The sequence below is a fragment of the Humulus lupulus genome, chromosome 7, assembly GCF_963169125.1.
Source record: "Humulus lupulus chromosome 7, drHumLupu1.1, whole genome shotgun sequence".
Classification (NCBI taxonomy): domain Eukaryota; kingdom Viridiplantae; phylum Streptophyta; class Magnoliopsida; order Rosales; family Cannabaceae; genus Humulus; species Humulus lupulus.
Genome location: NC_084799.1, coordinates 29,099,581 through 29,118,599, shown reverse-complemented (window position 1 = coordinate 29,118,599; position 19,019 = coordinate 29,099,581).

Genomic DNA, 19,019 nt, shown 5'->3' with positions numbered 1-19,019 from the left:
GAAAACTCAATATGCTCATAAACAGTCATATCATGACATTAAATCATAAGGCACACGCCTAGTAGAGATAACCCTATTCAAGCAGGCAAATGAGTTCACGTAATGTTGAGTATAACACAACAAACAATGATCATAATAATCATCCAGGGCTTTTAGCCCAAAATAGAAGAGTGGCAGTTGTAATAGTCACTAAGGTGGGTTCCGTTCCCAACAACCATATGACGATAGGGTCACCGAGCTTATAGATAAGTGATCCTTTCACTAGCTTAAGTATGATAGGTGCATGATGACTTGTCATCAGCATAACCTTCCTCATGACTCTAGAGTCATAACTATGGAACAGTGTTCCCTAGCCATGTGACAAGCAGTCACCTAGGCCTTAGGCCCTGGCTCTGAGTAACTAGTCTTAGACTAGCCAAGCGCTTATAAGTTTCATCGACCTTAGGGTCGGTCCAGCATTAATGCCCTAGAGTCATTCAACGATGATATCGATTAGATCTAATCTTCATTCGGCCCTGCGTTCAGGACGCTTATGCCGTTTCTGACTCTTAGGTCAGTATCCCTGACTAGTCAGTACCATACACAAGTAAGCAATGTCGCCAAACATATATCATGTATACAATATTCGAATACAGGGCATTCATCATGCTTACTTAAAAATTACTAGCATAATTAGGACCATGCATAAACACAGAGGCTCAAGCTCTGAACATTCTCATATTCAATAATCATAGCATGCCCTAATCACATATTTCTCGTGCATCACATGCATCATATTTAACCACCTGACATGCCTCAACAATAACCATGCATGTCATATTTAATAATCCAACATGCATCAAGAATAACCATGCATGTCATACATACACAGGGTGCAGTTTTCTTACCTTTGGTCAAAGCACAGGTTACCAATAAACGAGCCACAAGCACGATCCTGATTCCAAGCCTCTAGTGATAACCTAGTCATAACCACAAATGGTGATCCAATGAGTTCAAATTCTTAAACCAATCCCGGAACCCAAACCTAGCCTCCAAGACATCAAACCCTACCAATCCGGGTAGTATGAATGATCCCGAGGCCTAAAACCAAGTTCCCGAGGTCAAACCACCCAAACGGGCTCAAACCTGCCCAAGGGCTGCGGCCCTAACACCTTGGGCCGCAGACCCCAGCCACTCCAGGAGCAAGGGCCATGGCGCCCTACACCTAGGGTCGCGGCGCCCAGCAAGACCAACAAGCCCCCACCAGCTTCTTCGAACCAGGGCCGCGGCCGCCAACCCAGAACTAGCCATAACCCCAATTTCAACCTTTTAAAACCTCCCAAAAACATACCTAAACACCTACAAATCCACAAATCAAAGTTCGCAAACATCCCCATGATCCAAAACCCATAAAACCCAAGCTTCAAATCTAACAAAGACTCACCAAAACACAAAGTCCAACCCAAGCTTTAAAAACTTTAAAAACTGAAAACTTAAACTTGAATTACCTCCAATTGAGTTGTTTCCAACTAAATCCTCTGGCTAATAAGCTTCTAATCTTTCCTAGGATTTCTATGCCTCGATCCTCGCTTGATTCCGAGTTCTATAACTCAAGTTACCTTCGAAAATGCGATCGGGAGACGAAAATGGAACTTTTAGGGAGAGAGAACATACAGAATGTTCTTTTATTCTTTTAAAAGGTTACTTCAAGCTTAAATTGCCTCAACCAAATCCTAACACTCGGGGTTCCGAAAACACCCCCGCGGACAAAATAGCCAAAACCTCCAAAATTTCCCCCTGATCTCACTAACTCCCAATTTATCACCAAATATTAACTCCCATTACCCAATAACCTGGTAATGCTCTAAATACCCTTTGACTCACACTGAGTCGATAATAAATCTCGTTGTGACTTTCTCACTAACTTATCTCCTAGGATTGTCTTGTGTTGAGTAACCCTGACATAACCAGATAATAATAAAGCACCACATGCATATCACATATATGCCAAATATGCCTGAAATTGCCAAAATATGAAAATCATCCAATTACTCAGAAATGAGTTCACATGCATATTTAATACACCTAAACATGCATATTATCATTTAATAATATAATATGCAGTTATGGCCCTCCCGACCTCCTAATCAAGGTCTTAAACCTTATTAGGAAATTTGGGGCATTACATAGGTGCCACAAAGCAGCGCCCCAACGCTGCTCAAGTTAGAGGTGGCTAGCAAGACAATACCCAGGAAGCGCCTAGGTGCCACAATGCAACGCCCCAGCGCTGAGTCAGACCCGAGAGCCCCACATAAATTTTTCCAGCAGCGGCTAGGCACCACACACCAGCGCCCCAACGCTACTTAGGCCAAGATTTTAAAAACCCCAATTTTTCGAATTTTACCCAAAATTCCTTCCTTATTCTTCTTCACCTCCGATTTTTTTTCTTTCTCTACCTCCATAACCACTCACTCTACCTTAAATTTCACTCAAATCCATCCATAAACACCTTTTATCTAAAAATCTACCAAATCTATTCTACATTCAAGCCCTAATCTCACATCTGAAAATTGCTTCTATTTTCATGGGTTTTTGGTTTGTGGATTCCTCATCACCATTTTTTGATTATGGCTCATCATCAAGTAAGGTTCCCTCATTTATTTTTCAATTTTAATCTTTCTTAATTAATTTTTGGGGTGAATTTGAAAAGTTTGGAAGAGAATTTTAGGATTTTTGGTGTATCATTGTGATTATATTTGCTAGTGGATTATATTCTGCATTATTATTGTTTTGGGAAAGAAAGTAAAATAAGGGGAGGTGCTGCTGAAATTTGGGTAGAATTGTTGTGAAAATTTTTTGTGGGTAGGTGGTGTGTTGGATGGTTGTTGTTTGACTGAAAAGGCTATGATTAGTGTACAATGGGACCTAAAACAAGGAATACTGAGGCTTCATCATCTAGGTGTCGTATGGACCCCTCACCTCCACCGGAATATGACAATGATCGTTTTGTTAGTAAAGATGCGACAGAAAGATATGAAAAATTGTGTCGTAAGATAGTGATTCCTGAAAGAGGTATGGAGTTTCAACGTGAGCCATATGAGGGTCCGATTTATGAGCCTATATGGGCTAACATAGTGCGTAGAGGATGGGCTACTTTTGTGAAGGGGAATTTGACTGATGTTAACAAGTCCCTGGTCTATGATTTTTATGCTAATTATCCGCAAGATTCAAAAAATGAAGTCCTTGTTAGAGGAGTTATAGTAAAAGTCAATTGTCGTTCGGTTAATGCTATATTTGGGACTACTCCTTTACAAGATGCTGACGATCAATATTATAATTTTTTGACTCGTGACATTGATTATGACGATGTGGCTGCTATAGTGTGTTTCCCGGGGGCTCAATGGACTATGAAGAATGGGGTGCCTCAAACTATGTCATTGTGTCAAATGAATCGGGAGGCTCGTGCTTGGACATATTTTGTTTGTTGTCGTCTCCTTCCAGTGAGTCATTTTTCCACCATTCCTGTGCAGCGTTCTCTTATGGTTTATAGGATAATGAAAGGGTTTTCTTTGGATCTTGGGTGTGCTATTCCTATGAGTATAAATCATATATCTCGTGGCACTACAACGGGAGGTCTTGGGCATGGCTCTATTATTACTGATTTATGTCGAGCTCATAATGTGCCTGAGTATACCATTGATATTCCAGAGGAGCCTACTGCTCCTACTACTCGTGCTATTGTGGCGGAATATCCTCTTCCCACTGTTGCACCAGCCCCACGGCCTCGAGCAGTAAGGCAACGTCGACCAGACATTCCAGCCCAAGATGAGCATATGGAACCTCCACCAACTGATCCTATGCATGTTGACCCACTATTGGTTGCTATCGTAGATCCCATTGACTTTGGACCTCAAGGCACTTCTAATTGTTTGGACTACATTATGCAACAAAATCAATATCTCATCTAGTCTCACCAGAATATGCACATGTACATGAATCAGCGACATGCTTATGAGCTTGTTGATGTGGGTCATTTGAATGGCTTAGTTCAGTGTTGGTCACTGAATGAGGCAGACACCCATTATTTTCTTATCCTCCACCATATCCTCCATCTCCGACTCCTCGACCGCCTCCTCCCTTTTGACGCTCGTGTTGTCATCCTGGTAAGTTTCTTCTCTTTTAATATATCTGTACATTGGGGACAATGTATTACATAAGTTTGGGGGAAGAGCTTTGTTGCATTTATATTGCGTAGGTTTTTTGTAATAGTCTTTGTTTTCTTTATTATGTAGTTCTTTTTTTAGGTTGTGTTGTGTCTAGGGTGTTTAGAATGTTTGACCAGTCAAGTTGATAATGATTAGCTGATGATAATGAATGGATGAATTTCTTGTATAGTTTGATGAAATGAAAGCCATAAAAATTGAACCAAATTTGTGTGCTTGGTTGAATATTTCTTTGAGTTGCTTGGGTCCAGTTAAATATGTGAGAGCTTGATCATGATTTTTAGATAAATTTTGTGCATTTGATGATATTTATGCTTCCTAAATTTTGGTTTAAGGAAAGATGGATGACTATGCTTAGAACTTGCTTGCTTGCTACTTGAGACGAAATCCTAGATAATGCATGTTTAGGAAGGTGATTTAGGCCATTTTTGGAATGATTGAGCCTTTCAAGCCAACCTTGGTTAATTTAATCCCTAGTTTCCTTCTTTTTGAGCCTTACGTTAAATCCTTTATTGTGACACCTATTTTGAGCCTACTTGAAAGACTTTATTATGTTTCTTTCCCTTGAATAATTACCATGAGCATATAAGTGAATGATGATTGGGGATTGGTTTTGTAATGGTGTGTATTTTGGATTGGGTGTTATCAATAGGAATTTTTTTTTTAAATAGATTGAGAAATATTCTTTAAAAAAAATATATTGAAAGTAGATTACACTCTTTTTGAACATGCAGTGAAAAAAAACAAGTTGGGGGAGTGTAATTTTAGAAGAAAATGAAATGTAAGTGTGAATTTTCTCAATCTAAGAAAAAAAACATTGCGATTGTCTTTGAGCTGTAATGTGGATATCAAGATTGGTTCGTATGGTTTGTATGTTTATGGTAATTTTGAGCTTAAATGACATTTCATCTATCCATGCCTAAGCCTATCGTAATAAGCTATAAAATTCCTATTGATTCTTGAGCATGTGTTGTCTATATTAGTGGAGAGTAGTAAGTGATACAAGCATATGAGATAATAAGATTTGATGGTTTGTGGTGAACAATTTGGTAAGTTTAAATAGATTCAAATGCATGTTATTTATTTATCATGATTAGGAGAGCATATATTTGTTTTGATTTGCGTGAGTTGAAGAAATATTTTGATCAAAATCCTAGATTATCATTATGGTTGCATTTTTTTTCTCTGAAAACTATATGAGCAAGACAGACATAATTTGGAGGCTTGATTTGTTGTTGTCAACTTGATTTGTTTTTGTTTGGAGTTCTTTACTCGAGGGCGAGTAAAGGTTAAGTTTGGGGGAATTTTTTAGGGTCATTTTAGGTTTGTTCTAGAGATTATTTTAGGTTATGCTTTTAGTTATTTAGGATTGTTTAGTGCAGATTTATGCTTGTTTTCTTCTTATTTCAGGTTTTAATGGTCAAGTACATAATATGGAGTGAAATGAGAGAAAACATGTTAAATATGATGAATAAGATGGATTTAGAGTTGATTGTGAAGTTTCAAGACATTATGTGTGGAAAATACTACATTGAAGATGCTCAACACACGTCATTTATGCTCTATAACGCAAGTCTATGATTCAAGCCGCGTTTATACCATCATTTCTTCACTTTTTGGAAACACTTATATAAATATAAGTTGTTGATATTTCTCTTAGCTTTCCATAGCTTTTTGAATCATTCAATTCAGAGTTATATCAAATGAGTTATGATAAAAATATGATGAGCTGACGCTGTAGGCTGTTCAAAATGAGTTCAATTTTATTCTGTACAAAGTAGCACCCCAGCGCTGCCGAGAAACAAAGAACATGATTTGATGTGGGTTTTAGCGCCTAGGCGCTACATTTCAGCGCCCCAGCGCTATCAGTTTTCCAAAAACCTGTTTTGCGATTTATCTACGGCGACTCAACGCTATCTCGTTGCGCTCGAGCGCTAGGGTCCGTACGGAAACATAATTTAGAGGAATTTCAGGGGTAATCTTGTCTTTTCATGAAAAAAATGAATTAGGGTCTATAAAAGCTTCCTTAATGACGTTTTTAGAGGGAGGAGATCAGATTAAGCCACAAGGAGGCTAGAGAAGAAACAAAAACCTAAAGTTCTTTTCTTTTTCTTTATCTTATGTTAAATTCTATGTTTATGTTTTATTTAGTCATGTTTATGAACTAAATTTCTGTTTAGGTTTTCTAATTGACTCTCTTGAAACTCTATTATGATTTAATGCATTTACCTATTTCTTCTTCATCTGAAATCTATTCAGTTTGTGTTTATTGTGTATGTAATTGACTGCGCACCTTTTACATATGATTTATGAATTTGAATCAAAATCTGAAAAGTGAGATTTAAATATGCTAAAATTGAATATACATAGATTTCAATTTAGAACGAGAGTATCAAATTGGTTTATGTGATTTAGGGTTGTATTCATTGCTTCCTATTATTTGAATTGACCATAGAAATATAGGGAATTCACATTAGGTCGAGTTTTCTATTTCTTAACTCGAATAGTAAACACTTTTGCATGCCTATCATTTCAGTGAGAAGAGTTTCAGTAGTAATTGAATTAAAGAATAATAGAGTGGATAGTAGAGGAGATTATGATTCCTAATTGTTTCATAGTGAATTTAATCCTTGTGTTCTTGTTATTATTCGGTTTCTACATTTTTCATTTATCTCTATTTTCTTGTTTTCAAATTTCACAAATCCAGTTTTCATTAGCCAAATAGAAACTAGAAATTAATTATTTGGTAATTGATGAATCATTGTTCGTGGGACGATACTCGTTCTTATCAAGATTTATTACAAATTGTGATTACGTATACTTGCGTAGCTATAAAATTCACAACAACTGCTCCGATTTTGAGCCTTCCTACAGATCAAGATAAGTTTGTAGTTTATTGTGACGCTTCGAGGCAGGGTCTGGGTTGTGTACTTATGCAGACAGGGAAGGTGATTTCCTACGCATCACGTCAGTTGAAGGAATATGAGCAGAGATACCCCACAAATGACTTAGAGCTTGCAGTGGTAGTTTTTTCACTAAAGGTGTGGCAGCACTACTTGTATGGTGAGAAGTGTGAGATATACACTGACCACAAGAGTTTAAAATACTTCTTCACCCAGAAGGATCTGAATATGAGGCAAAGACGTTGGTTAGAGTTGGTAAAGGATTATGATTGTGAGATCCTCTTTCACCCTGGGAAAGCCAACGTGGTAGCCGATGCCTTAAGCCGAAAGGTTCCAGGACAGTTATATAGTGCCAGACATGTATCAAGGAGATTAGCTGATGACATGACTAGAGCAAGGAGATTAGTAGTGGGATGGTTAGCCAACATCATTTTACAGTCTACTCTCTTGGAGAGAATCAAGAAGAAGCAGTTAGATGATCCACGGTTGGGGCAGGTTAGAGCGGACGTCCTAGCTGGAATAGCTAAGGACTATTCAGTGTCAAGTATGGGCTTGTTGAGACACAAGGATCGAATTTGCGTTCTAAAGGATGCCAGGATTAGGCGAGAGATTCTGGATGAATCTCATACTACCCCTTATTCTCTACATCCCGACACCACAAAGATGTACCAAGATTTGAAAGTTTTATATTGGAGGCAAGGGATGTGACTGAATATGTGGTAAGGTGCCTGACCTGTCAGCAGGTCAAGGCTGAGCATCAGAGACCGGCAGGGCTGTTACAGCCTCTGGATATCCCAGAGTGGAAGTGGGAGGATATCATGATGGATTTCGTGGTAGGATTGCCTAGGACAGTGGGCCAGCATTATTCTATTTGGGTTATTATGGATCGATATATGAAATCAGCTCATTTTCTACCAGTGAGGATGAATTACACAGTTGACCAGTATGCAGATCTCTATGTCAGAGAGATAGTTCGCCTTCATGGGACTCCGAGGTTTATCGTGTCTGATAGAGATCCTATCTTTACTTCCATGTTTTGGGGAAGTTTGTAGAGGGCAATGGGTACACAGCTGAAGTTCAGCACCGATTATCATCCTTAGACCGATGGTCAGTTTGAGAGGACTATCCAGATATTGGAGGACATTTTGAGAGCATGTGTGTTAGACTTTGAAGGGTCGTGGAGTAAATATTTGTCTCTGATAGAATTTTCTTATAACAACGGCTACCAGTCTACCATTTGGGTAGCACATTATGAGATGTTGTATGGTAGGAAGGGCATATCGCCCATTCACTGGGATGTGATGGGTGAGAGGAAATATTTAGGTCCTAATGCAGTTCAGATGACCACAGAGGCTATCGACATAATTAGAGCTTGGATGCTCGCATCTCAGAGTAGACAAAAGAGTTATTCAGACCTGAGGCGGAGGAACGCAGAGTTTCAGGTGGGAGACTATGTCTTCCTTAGGGTTTCACCTCTGAGAGGGGTGAAGAGGTTCAGGAAGAAGGGCAAGCTAAGCCCTAGGTTCGTGGGACTGTTTGAGATCCTGGAGAGGATCATGCAGGTGGCCTACAGGTTGGCCTTACCCCCTGCACTGTCTAGTGTGCATAATGTATTCCATATTTCCATGTTGAGGAATTATGTGTCAGATGGAACTCACATACTGAGTTATGAGGATCTAGAACTGGAGGCAGACTTGTCTTATGAAGAACAACCGGTTCAGATTTTAGACAGGAAGGACAAGATCTCGAGGAACAAAACTATACCTTTAGTTAAGGTACTATGGAGGAATAGCAAGGTCAAGGAAGCGACGTAGGAGCTGGACGCAGATATGTGAGCTCAGTATCCCGAGTTGTTCAGGCAAAATTTCGAGGACGAAATTTCTGAAAGGAGGGGATAGTTGTAACGTCCCAAATTACCTAATAAGGCTTAGGGCCTTGATTAGGAATTCATGATGGAAATATATGGAATTTTGTGCTTATTTGCTATATTTAATTTTAATTATGTGGATTATGTGATAATATGACTAGTTGTGCATGTTTAAAGATATTAAATATCCATGTAGGCTTGTTTCTTATTAGAAGGGAAATTATGATCTTTTGGCCCGTTGCAGGCATAATCGTATATTTTATGTGATATATGTGTGAGACCACATTATTATGTGGGTTTATTTGGGTTACTCAACAGGAGGCAATCCTAGGGAGCAAGTTAGCGGGAAAGTCACAACTAGGCTACCCGACTCAGAGCGAATCGAGGGGTATTTTGGGCATTAAACATTTAATTGGGTTATCGGGTAATGAAAATAAATAATTGGTGATATATTTGAAGTTAGTGAGTTTAATAGGGAATATTGGGAAATTTGACCATTTTTCCCTCAGGGACGTTTTTGGTACCCCGAGCCTTGAGATTAACTTAAGTCATTTAACTTAGGGAACTAAAGACAAAAAACAAAACAAGTAAACACACACTTAGAAGCTTGGACCGACTCTCTCTCTTTCTCTTTCACTTTTGTGCTCTCAAATCTTTCCTAAGCAGGCCATTGACCAACTAAGGAATTTTTGGGCTAGAAATTAGAGAATTGAAGCTTAAACTTGGGAGATTAATTCTGGTGCAGTTTGCGGGATTAATCATCAATGGAGGTAAGCTCTAGACCATGATTTTGTCTTTAAATTCTGTGTTTCCATGGTTGTTTTAGTGTGTTCTTGAACCATCTAGCTTATGAATTTAATTGGTGATTTAATGAGTTTTAGGACTGAATTTTTATTGGGCTTTGGTGCTAGGAACATGTTAGAACTATTGTGGTAATTGAAGTATTGCTTTGGGGGAATTTTGGGTTAGTTTGGAGTGGATTTGACTGCTGAAAATGGATGAATTTCTGGGTTCGAGGGGGGCAAGTCGTGGATGTGCTATGTATGGGTCGCAACTCAACCTGAGCCCAGGCGCCTTGAAAGGTCTCTGTCTGCGGGGCACGCCGCGACCTACTAGGGTAGGTCGCGACCCGCGCCCCTTGACAGAGAGGGAGGGGCTTGCTGGTAGGACGGGCGCGCCGCGACCCTCTGAGCCAGGTCGCAGCCCGCCTGGGCATTTTGGCCTTGGGGAGTTTGTTTTAAAAGGGATTTTTTTTTCTTAGGGCTCGAAATCGATTCCACTACCCGGTTTAGTGGAACTCGAGGCCCCAGAGGCTAGGACTTAGTCCGGAAGCCTTTATTCGCTCGTTATTGATGGAATCCAATTTTATGGTTATGACTAAGGTATCGCTAGGGGATTGGAACCAAGATCGGGCTAGAGGGTCGTTCTTATTTATGCTTACTAGAACCTGAGGTAAGTAAACTGCACCCAATACATGTTATATGTGATTAGGGCTTGGCCCGACTGTTATCAATTATCATGACTAGGGCTTAGGCCTCGAGGACATTTATATTTAAGCTTTTGCTTCATATGTTGGTTGATATTATCTTAAGTGCTTTATGACTGTTGTGTGAATTCTGTGATTAGGGCATAAGGCCCGTTAAATAGGTATGGTTAGCATTGTGAGAATGATTAATCAATGGTGTTATGTGATTAACATGCTTATGTGCGCTTTCTGTTGAGATATGCCTATCCATATTTGTTCTGTATTGAGGTATGTAATCCTTGATCAGGGCTTGACTTATTAGTTAAGGATGGCAATAGCGCGTTGCACACTGGTCGAAAGGCTTAGGCCTGAACCAGCAACATATTATTACGTTGGCCAACCCAATGGTCGATGGAATATTTAGGCACCAGGTATGCTGGACTAACTCTTCGGCTAGTTACTCAAGGCTAAGGGCAAAGGCCCCATGTGACTCTATGGTTATATAGCTTGGGCATAGGTCCCCGGGATTGACTCTATGGTTAATTGTTTAGGGAAGCGGCCCCAAATTGGTCCAATGACTACTTGTTTGTAATTGAATGACGATATGTGTAGGTTATTACTGGTGGGCGTGCTAGACAAGTGTCTGGAAGTTTATATTATCTGTATATGCACATGTTGAGTTTTCTTGCTGAGCCTTGGCTCACGGGTGCTTTGTGGTGCAGGTAAGGGGAAGGGAAAGCTTGACCAACCATGAGTTGGAGAGCTTCGGTGGCGGTGTGTACATATGTGACTGCTCGACCACCACGGCCAGGGATATCTCAGAGGAACTAGGGTTATATCCCTGTTTTTGTCGCTTAGACCGGCTGAATGTTATTTTTGATGAATATTCACCTTTATAAAAGTTTGGTTGTAAAATTTTGGGATCCCATGTTTGTACGAAACTTTTTATATAAATGTCAACAATTCTTTTGACCAAAAATTTTAACCCTAACCCTTGACATTAACCTTAGTTACACATTTTAAACCAATTGACTTGGTTAGTAAGTCTGACACAATTTTAAGTACACAGTGTAATGGTCCTGGATTAGGAGGACGTTACAGTTACTCTTCTCAAGGTAACTGGTTACCCCTTCTGGTACATGTTATTTAACCTAGCTCTAAGATTTTAGTTTTACTTAAGTGTCAAAGTTCAATCAAGTAACTGGTTACCTTACCCAGGATTTGTAAAAAGAAACGTACAATCTAAAAAAAGGAAAAAATGTTTATAATAAATAAAAATAATAATAAACACAATTCATATTACAAAAAAAAAATTCAAAACAACCAAAGAAAAATTAAATATAAAATTAGTAATATAAAAAAACAAATAAGCTAAAAAATTGTTTACCGAGTTTTTCGAAAACTATAAATATATTATCAAATAAGAGCTGGAAAGAAAGGATTAGAGATGAACAATCACAGTTTTTACGTAGTTGGGGCGTTAATGAGCCTTGGTCCATGAGTCTCTAGTATTAGGCTTTAAAGAGTTTTGACAATGGAGTTTTCTACAAATTCAGCAGAGCTTTTGCTTACAAGAGAAAATCTGGGATCCCCACTATTGTGCACAACTAGCCCTATTTTTAAGCAGTCAAGTAGCGTGGGCCGGACTAATTCAGGCCTAATAGGGATGTAATTACAATATGCTCGCTAATGGAGCCATAATACAAATGATGTAACATAATTAGATGGTATTAATCTGGGACCGTTGGACCGACTTAGGAGTAGTAAAGCCTTGCAACTGTCGTCAGTTTGTTAGTACGGACTAACCCGCGTGGGCTACTAAGGGGATCCTGGGGACAAGATCTGTCAGAGTAGTGGTAGTACTATTTCCTAGGAACAGTGTACGCTCTATGCGTACCCCATTCTGCAGATTAGTTAGGGAGACGAACCTCCAAATTTCTCGGGAACACGTCAGCATCAAGGAAGGCGAGGCTTGCCCTATCCAGATGTATGGTCCGGGTTCATTTACAATTACTCGAGATTTTTTACCTAAGTCCTGGTTCATTTACCAGGACCCAGGTTCAATTACCAAGGCAGATACCTTGTTGACGACATCTTCTCTTAGAACCCACTTGATGGGATCCGCCTCCTTGAGTGAGCCATTCGCCACCACCATTTGCATCCCGAAAGATGTAGGTTGAAAGTGGTCAGGGAGACAATATGGGCCTGCACCTTGGTTCTGGCCCCCTCACTATGTTAACGCTACTTGCCCATCATCGGGCTTAGTATGGTCAGGGCCATCAGGGTTTCATGATTCATTAATCATTGGGTCCAGGTGTTGGGTAAACTTATACAAGATCTTGTTTATTTTCTTGTAAATCTTATATTAAACATATTAATATAAGAAAACCTAGAACATGTTTCTAAAATTTAATTCATGCAGAGATAATGATAAGAATACTTACATTATTGTGCAGTGGAATGATTGAGTCTTTCCTTCAGTTTCTCTAATCTTTGTATCCTTTCTGTCGCATGGTATCACCAAGAAACTGAATCGTTCTTCAATTTTCTTCATAGCCTTCCAAAGTATCCTTAGAATCACCTAGACTAGAGTGGGCAATTCTCAACACATGAGATAGATACAAAGAGAAGAAGAAAAGAAGAGAAAAATTGAGGCTTAGAAAAGGACTTATGTTGTAGAGAGAATCTAAAACCTAGAGCACCAAGACAAGATCTTCAAATCTTCTAAAAAACAAGTATTATTTAACCTCTCGCTTAGCATTTCATTTATACGCTCAATTAGGTCATTTATTTTAATTGAAAAATCAATAAAATAATAGATAATATCAGTCATTAGGTCAAAATTCTCATGGGCTTTAGGCCCGTGCCCGAGAAATTTCTCATTTAATTATAAGCTCATTAGACTTAAAATCAAGACCTGTATTATTTTCTATTGATTTAATTAATTAAATAATTATTTAAATCATTTATCAAATTAATTATTTATAATTTGAACCTTTTTTTGAACTTATTTATTAATTTAGATACCAATTTATCTTAATTAATAAATTTACCCTAATTTCTCTTTTCTTCTCTAAATTACATAACTCTGTGAAACTATCCAAAATTGACTTGGTCAACTTTGATAATTCTAATTGATAATTAAACCAATTAATTGAGACTATCTAGATGATTTTATCCAAGGTACAGTGGGGACCATGGGTGTAACGACCCAAAATTACTAATAAGGCTTATGGGCCTTGATTAGTGTGTCGGGAGGGCATAACTGGATTATGTGTGATTTAAATGATTAAATGCATGATTATGTGATAAGCATGCTTATATGATTATTTGGATATATGTGATTCAAGACTATGTGTGCTAGTATGCATGTAGGCTCTGATTAGGTTATAAGGGCATATTCGTATTTTGGCCCATTGAGGGCATAAATGTAAATATTTATAATAAATTGTTGAGACCACATTATTATGTGGATATATTCGCAGCTTGAGACTCGAGGCGATCCTAGTGAGCGATTTAGCGAAAAAGTCACGGTGGGGATTTATACCTGGCTCGGGGTAAGTCAGGGGGTATTTATGGGAATTTAGGATTATTTCCCCATTTCCTATCGTGGGCCCGAGATGATGGTCCAGGCCCATGGTCTGGCCATTCGAATATGGGCCCAGCCTAGGCCCGCTTGGTACGGGAGTAATCAAGGGCTACGGCCAAAGTGTAGTTCCGGACCCAGATGGTGTCGGGGAAGGTGATCCAGAACAGTCGCCCAGGAGATGTATGGTCATCTGGGATTACGGTCGGAGTGTATGTAAAGACGATCCCAGAGCCCGGTAAACGGTCCGGGCCCCTGGTAAACAAAGAGGGACAGAGGTAAACGAACCTGGATCAATTCCTCCCGTTTGGCAAGGAAAAGCATCCGTGACCCTGAAGCCGCCCCACGACACGTGGGGGTTGTCCCCACTTTTCACCTGCAGAAAAGGCCACCTCGAGATTGCACGCCACTGTTTTAGACCTGTGATGCCAAGCACACTGACTGGTTTTTTCCCCTGAATCTACCTCGTAACTAGGAGTGCCCAGACCAAAAGCACCATTTTTTCGGGCGAAATATAGTTCTTGGTTGCCCCATTGGGCCTTCATTATTCTTGGGCCTGTGTATTTTTATCTTTTGTATTGGGCTTCCGCCAGAGAAGCCAAGAGTATCCACATCTTTGATGGGCCCGGGTCATACCCGGCCCAGACCCAGTGTTCCTATGAGCCTATAAATACAGGCGATAGAGCACTGGAAAAAGGACCTCTCTGGGACTTGTATACAGTTACTCTGTCAAAACATAGAGAGAAATTCAATTGTAAAAGACTTTCCAAGCTCTAATACAACTGACTCGTGGACTAAGGCTCATTAACTCCCCAACCACGTAAAATCCTGTGTTAATCTCCTAAATTCCATATCATTAGTCTTAGCTAATATTCATTAGTTTAGTTTCCAAAAATCTCGGTAAACAAGGATATATATTCAAGGCTATTTGATATTGAGGAATATAATTGGTGATTAGTTGGGTGTCGGGATGTAATCGGTAATTATTTGAGACACTCGGGGAATTAGTGGGAATTGGGAGCAAATGACCAAAATGCCCTTTAAAGGATTAAAGGCTTAGGATTTAAATGGGAGGGAAAATTGGTCTTTTGGTATAAAACAAAAATAAGTATCAATCTGCTTTATGACTTATTGGAATGTTTAGAAACTAAAGGAAACTAAAAGAAAAGGAAAGAAGGAAAAACAAAAGTCTATTTTCTCTCTATCTCGGTTTAGGATTTCTTCTTCATTTCTGGAGGAATTTTGGAGCTGTAACTCAGGGAGAATTTGGGCTGGAGCTTGGGGCTAGGGCTCTTGATAAAGCTTGAGGATTATCAGAAGTTACTCACCCAATTAAAGTAAGTTTCAAGGTTGTTCTTGAGTTTCTGGTTTTGTGTTGAAATAGAATTCTGAACTGAGTTTTGAATGGGAATTTTAAGGAATTAAGCCTGAGGATTTGAGAGTTGAAAGCTGAGAAGGTTTGGAGGATGACCTAGGGTTGTTTCCCCATCAAAGGTAATAAATTTTATCCTTGCTCATCTGAGTTGCTAGGTAATTTCTAAGTTTCTGGCTGAGTTTTAGAATTTTTTATTCAATGCTTGTTTTCTTTGTTTGATGATGCATGTGGTTAGGATTGAGGTTGTTGGGTTATGTGGGGTGAGTTATAGATGATGGTAGGTTCATCTTGGAGTATGGTTGAAGTTTGGAGGAGTTTTGGTGAGTTTTGGTTCGAGGAAAATCGAAGAAAAAAACAGAGGGTATTTTGGTGCTGTAACTAGCGCAGTAGCGCTAGCCTTTGGGCGCTACAGCGCTAGGCTTAGGTGTTTGGGCGCCCCTTGGCTCTATTTGTAGTGCTATAGCACCCTCTTTGTGGCGCTGTAGCGCTACCCTGTTTCCAAAAGAGGGTTTTTGGGTTATTTCTTAGGGTTTTCGCCCGGGGGCTCGGGGTTTGATTCCACCACCCCGTTTGGTGGAATTAGGGCTTCCCGAGGGCTCGGGATTAGTCCCGAGGCTAGGTTTTGGAATTGAAGTTTTGTGATGATACTAATTTATGGTTGTGACTAGGTCTACGCTAGGGCTCGGATGGGATCGCGCTTGAGGGTCGATTTCATTAATCAAGCTATCGGAATCTAAAGGTAAGAAACTGCACCCGGTTATGTCTTAATGATGGGACTAAGAGCTCCCTATATATGTATGATGTCATAGATGGTATTATTCCATGGGACATATGATAAGTGGCCTAAGAGTGCCAGAATCAATATTTGTGCATAGGGTGTGGCTCGGCCACTGGTAGCTGAGGACAACTTAATATTCACTGAGCTTGGTTTAAGCGGGTCGGAGTCAGTGGGATAAATAGGGGATGCGACATAAGGGCGTCGAACCTAATTAATATATGAATTGGTTAATGATGTTAATTGATGAACATGGTGTGCTGAATGCCTGATTATGTAACTCTTATGGATTGTTGAGCATGTGGTTATGCTTTATGAATTGTCTGATTGTTGTTTTGGAAATTGATTGCTTAATGATTATGCTCTGTTATCTGGTTTCTTGTTGGGTCTTGGCTCACGGGTGCTACGTGGTACAGGTAAAGGCAAGAGCAAAGTGGACCAATCCTGAGTTGGAGAGTTTTGGGGCTGAATGTACATAGTCAGCTGATCGGCTGCCACGGCCGAGGAGTGGTACAGGACGGGAAAAGCCTAAATCTCTATTTTGCCCTTAGAGTGGCTAGCACCTGTACTTTTATCCTGAAATTTTGTAAACTGTCTTTTAAACGTTATTACTTTTGGGATCCCATGTACAAAATGTTTGATTATATGAAATATAACTTTTGTGACTGAAATCTTTTAACCCTAGTTCAATTATAGTTTCAGTACCACGTTTCTAACTAAGTGACTTGATTAGCAAGTCTTGCACCTTTATAAACACACAGTGTAACGATCTTGGCTATCCATGACATTACAATGGGCCTATGAAATCAAGCTCCAATAAGTTATCATAAATTTACTATCTTATTAATTCCTCATGACTCCACTAAAGACTCGGAATTGCACTCTTGAATTCATAGAACGCTCTGATCGTGAAAATATATATACGTAAGTGCACGTAATTAATTCAAGTAATATATGATAAGTAAGGTATCGTTCCCTCGAAGACTATCTTTCAAGTACCACTAATTGTTCTTTAAATTTCTATTTGGCAACTAAGAATTTGACTTTTGAATTTAATTTTAAATATGAAAATACTTTAAACAAGAAAACAACTAACTAAAAGATTTAAAACACTATAAAAAATACCTAGGATGTTAATTTCATCAACTTTTCATTCTACTAATTGTATTAATCAATTCTAGATTTATTTCTTTCTATTCTAATACCATGTTAACATAAATCGATTCGTATTCTTTTTCAAGATATAAGATCTTAGCCTATATGCAGGTTTTCTACATCTCCGTGATAAACTTAAACATATCGAAGGCATTAAGCATGGAAACCTAATTACTACACAAGTCATACAGGTACTTTCGTCCAATATGCAACCTATGTCTATATAATGATAGCATATTAAATTCTCATCTTTCGAATTTTGAATCAAAATCATTAAAACAAGCAAATAGTGATCAAGTATTTACTAGCATTAAACACACATTATATAGATTAGAATAGAGAAGAAAAATCAAAAGAATATCATAATTCAATTAGATAGAAATCCAAGTGACTACATTAAACCCTAGATAAAAATTGTTTAGTTCATATCAGACATGACTAAATCAACAAAATAATTCATAAACTTGAAGAAGAAATAAAAATATGAAACTGCAGAATATTAAACCTAAGAACTACAATTAGTCTCTAAAAAACGTAATTAAAAACTAACCTTCATGACTTAATTAAACCTTAAACACGAATTTATAGTAAAAAAATAATCTTGAGTTTTTCCTTGTGTGGGCCGCGACTTGGCAATGTCTGGGTCGCGGCCCGTGTCTATTCCTAGCCCTTTTTCTTCTCTTATTTTTGCTTCAAGCGCCGCGACTCAACTTAAGCAAGTTGCGGCCCGTGTCTCATCTTCTCCTGAACTTAGCCTCTGTTTCCTCTTAAGTCGCTACTTGAAATCCCAAGTCGCGATACTAATTCTTTCCAGCAACATATACGTCTCTGATTTCCCCTCAAGTTGCGACTTAATTAACTTTTTCTCAAATTTGATCATTCAGATCATCTCTTCATCAAAACTCGTCCTTGAAGCATCCTTGATATCATTTTTAGTCCAATAACCGCCAAAAGCCTCATTTTTCCACCATTTAGCTTCTTTTTGTATTTTTTCTCATGATTCATCACACCAACCTACAACAAAGACAAACACAAGCGTAATCTTGCACAAAACACACAAAAGCCCTAAAGATTACCACAAAAACACTTTCTAAAATGACCCTAAAATGAACTTATCAAACTCCCCCAAACTTACTCTTTGTTCACCCCCGAACAAATGACTCAAAAGAAACCTAGACTCTAACAACATGAACTATACCAACAACAACCATTATGCCTCATAATCATGAATGTTAATCATATAATTTTTTAGAAACTACTCAACAATTTTTCAATCTAGAATTTTGATCAAAACACTCCATCAACACACCTTAGTCTATTAACATTTTGGATTATTAACTCATAATTATTAAATAAATGAATTTGAAATCAATTATGCTCACAAAAATTCTTTCCAATCGATCCATTGAAACCAAATAATTCTATAAGCTCACTTACTTGCTCTTCTCCACTAATATAAACCATGCTATGCATAAGAATCAATAGGACTTTTACAGGCTTGTAACAATGGCTTAGGTAAAGGTAGATGAAAAAGTAATTTTAAGCTCACTTTACTATAAGCACATGACCAAAACTTACCAACCTTACTTCCATAAGAATATAATCCAATACTCCCCTTTCTTATTTATTATTATTATTTTTCTTTAGAGAGATATATATTTTTTATTTCAATAATAACTACACTCCCTCAA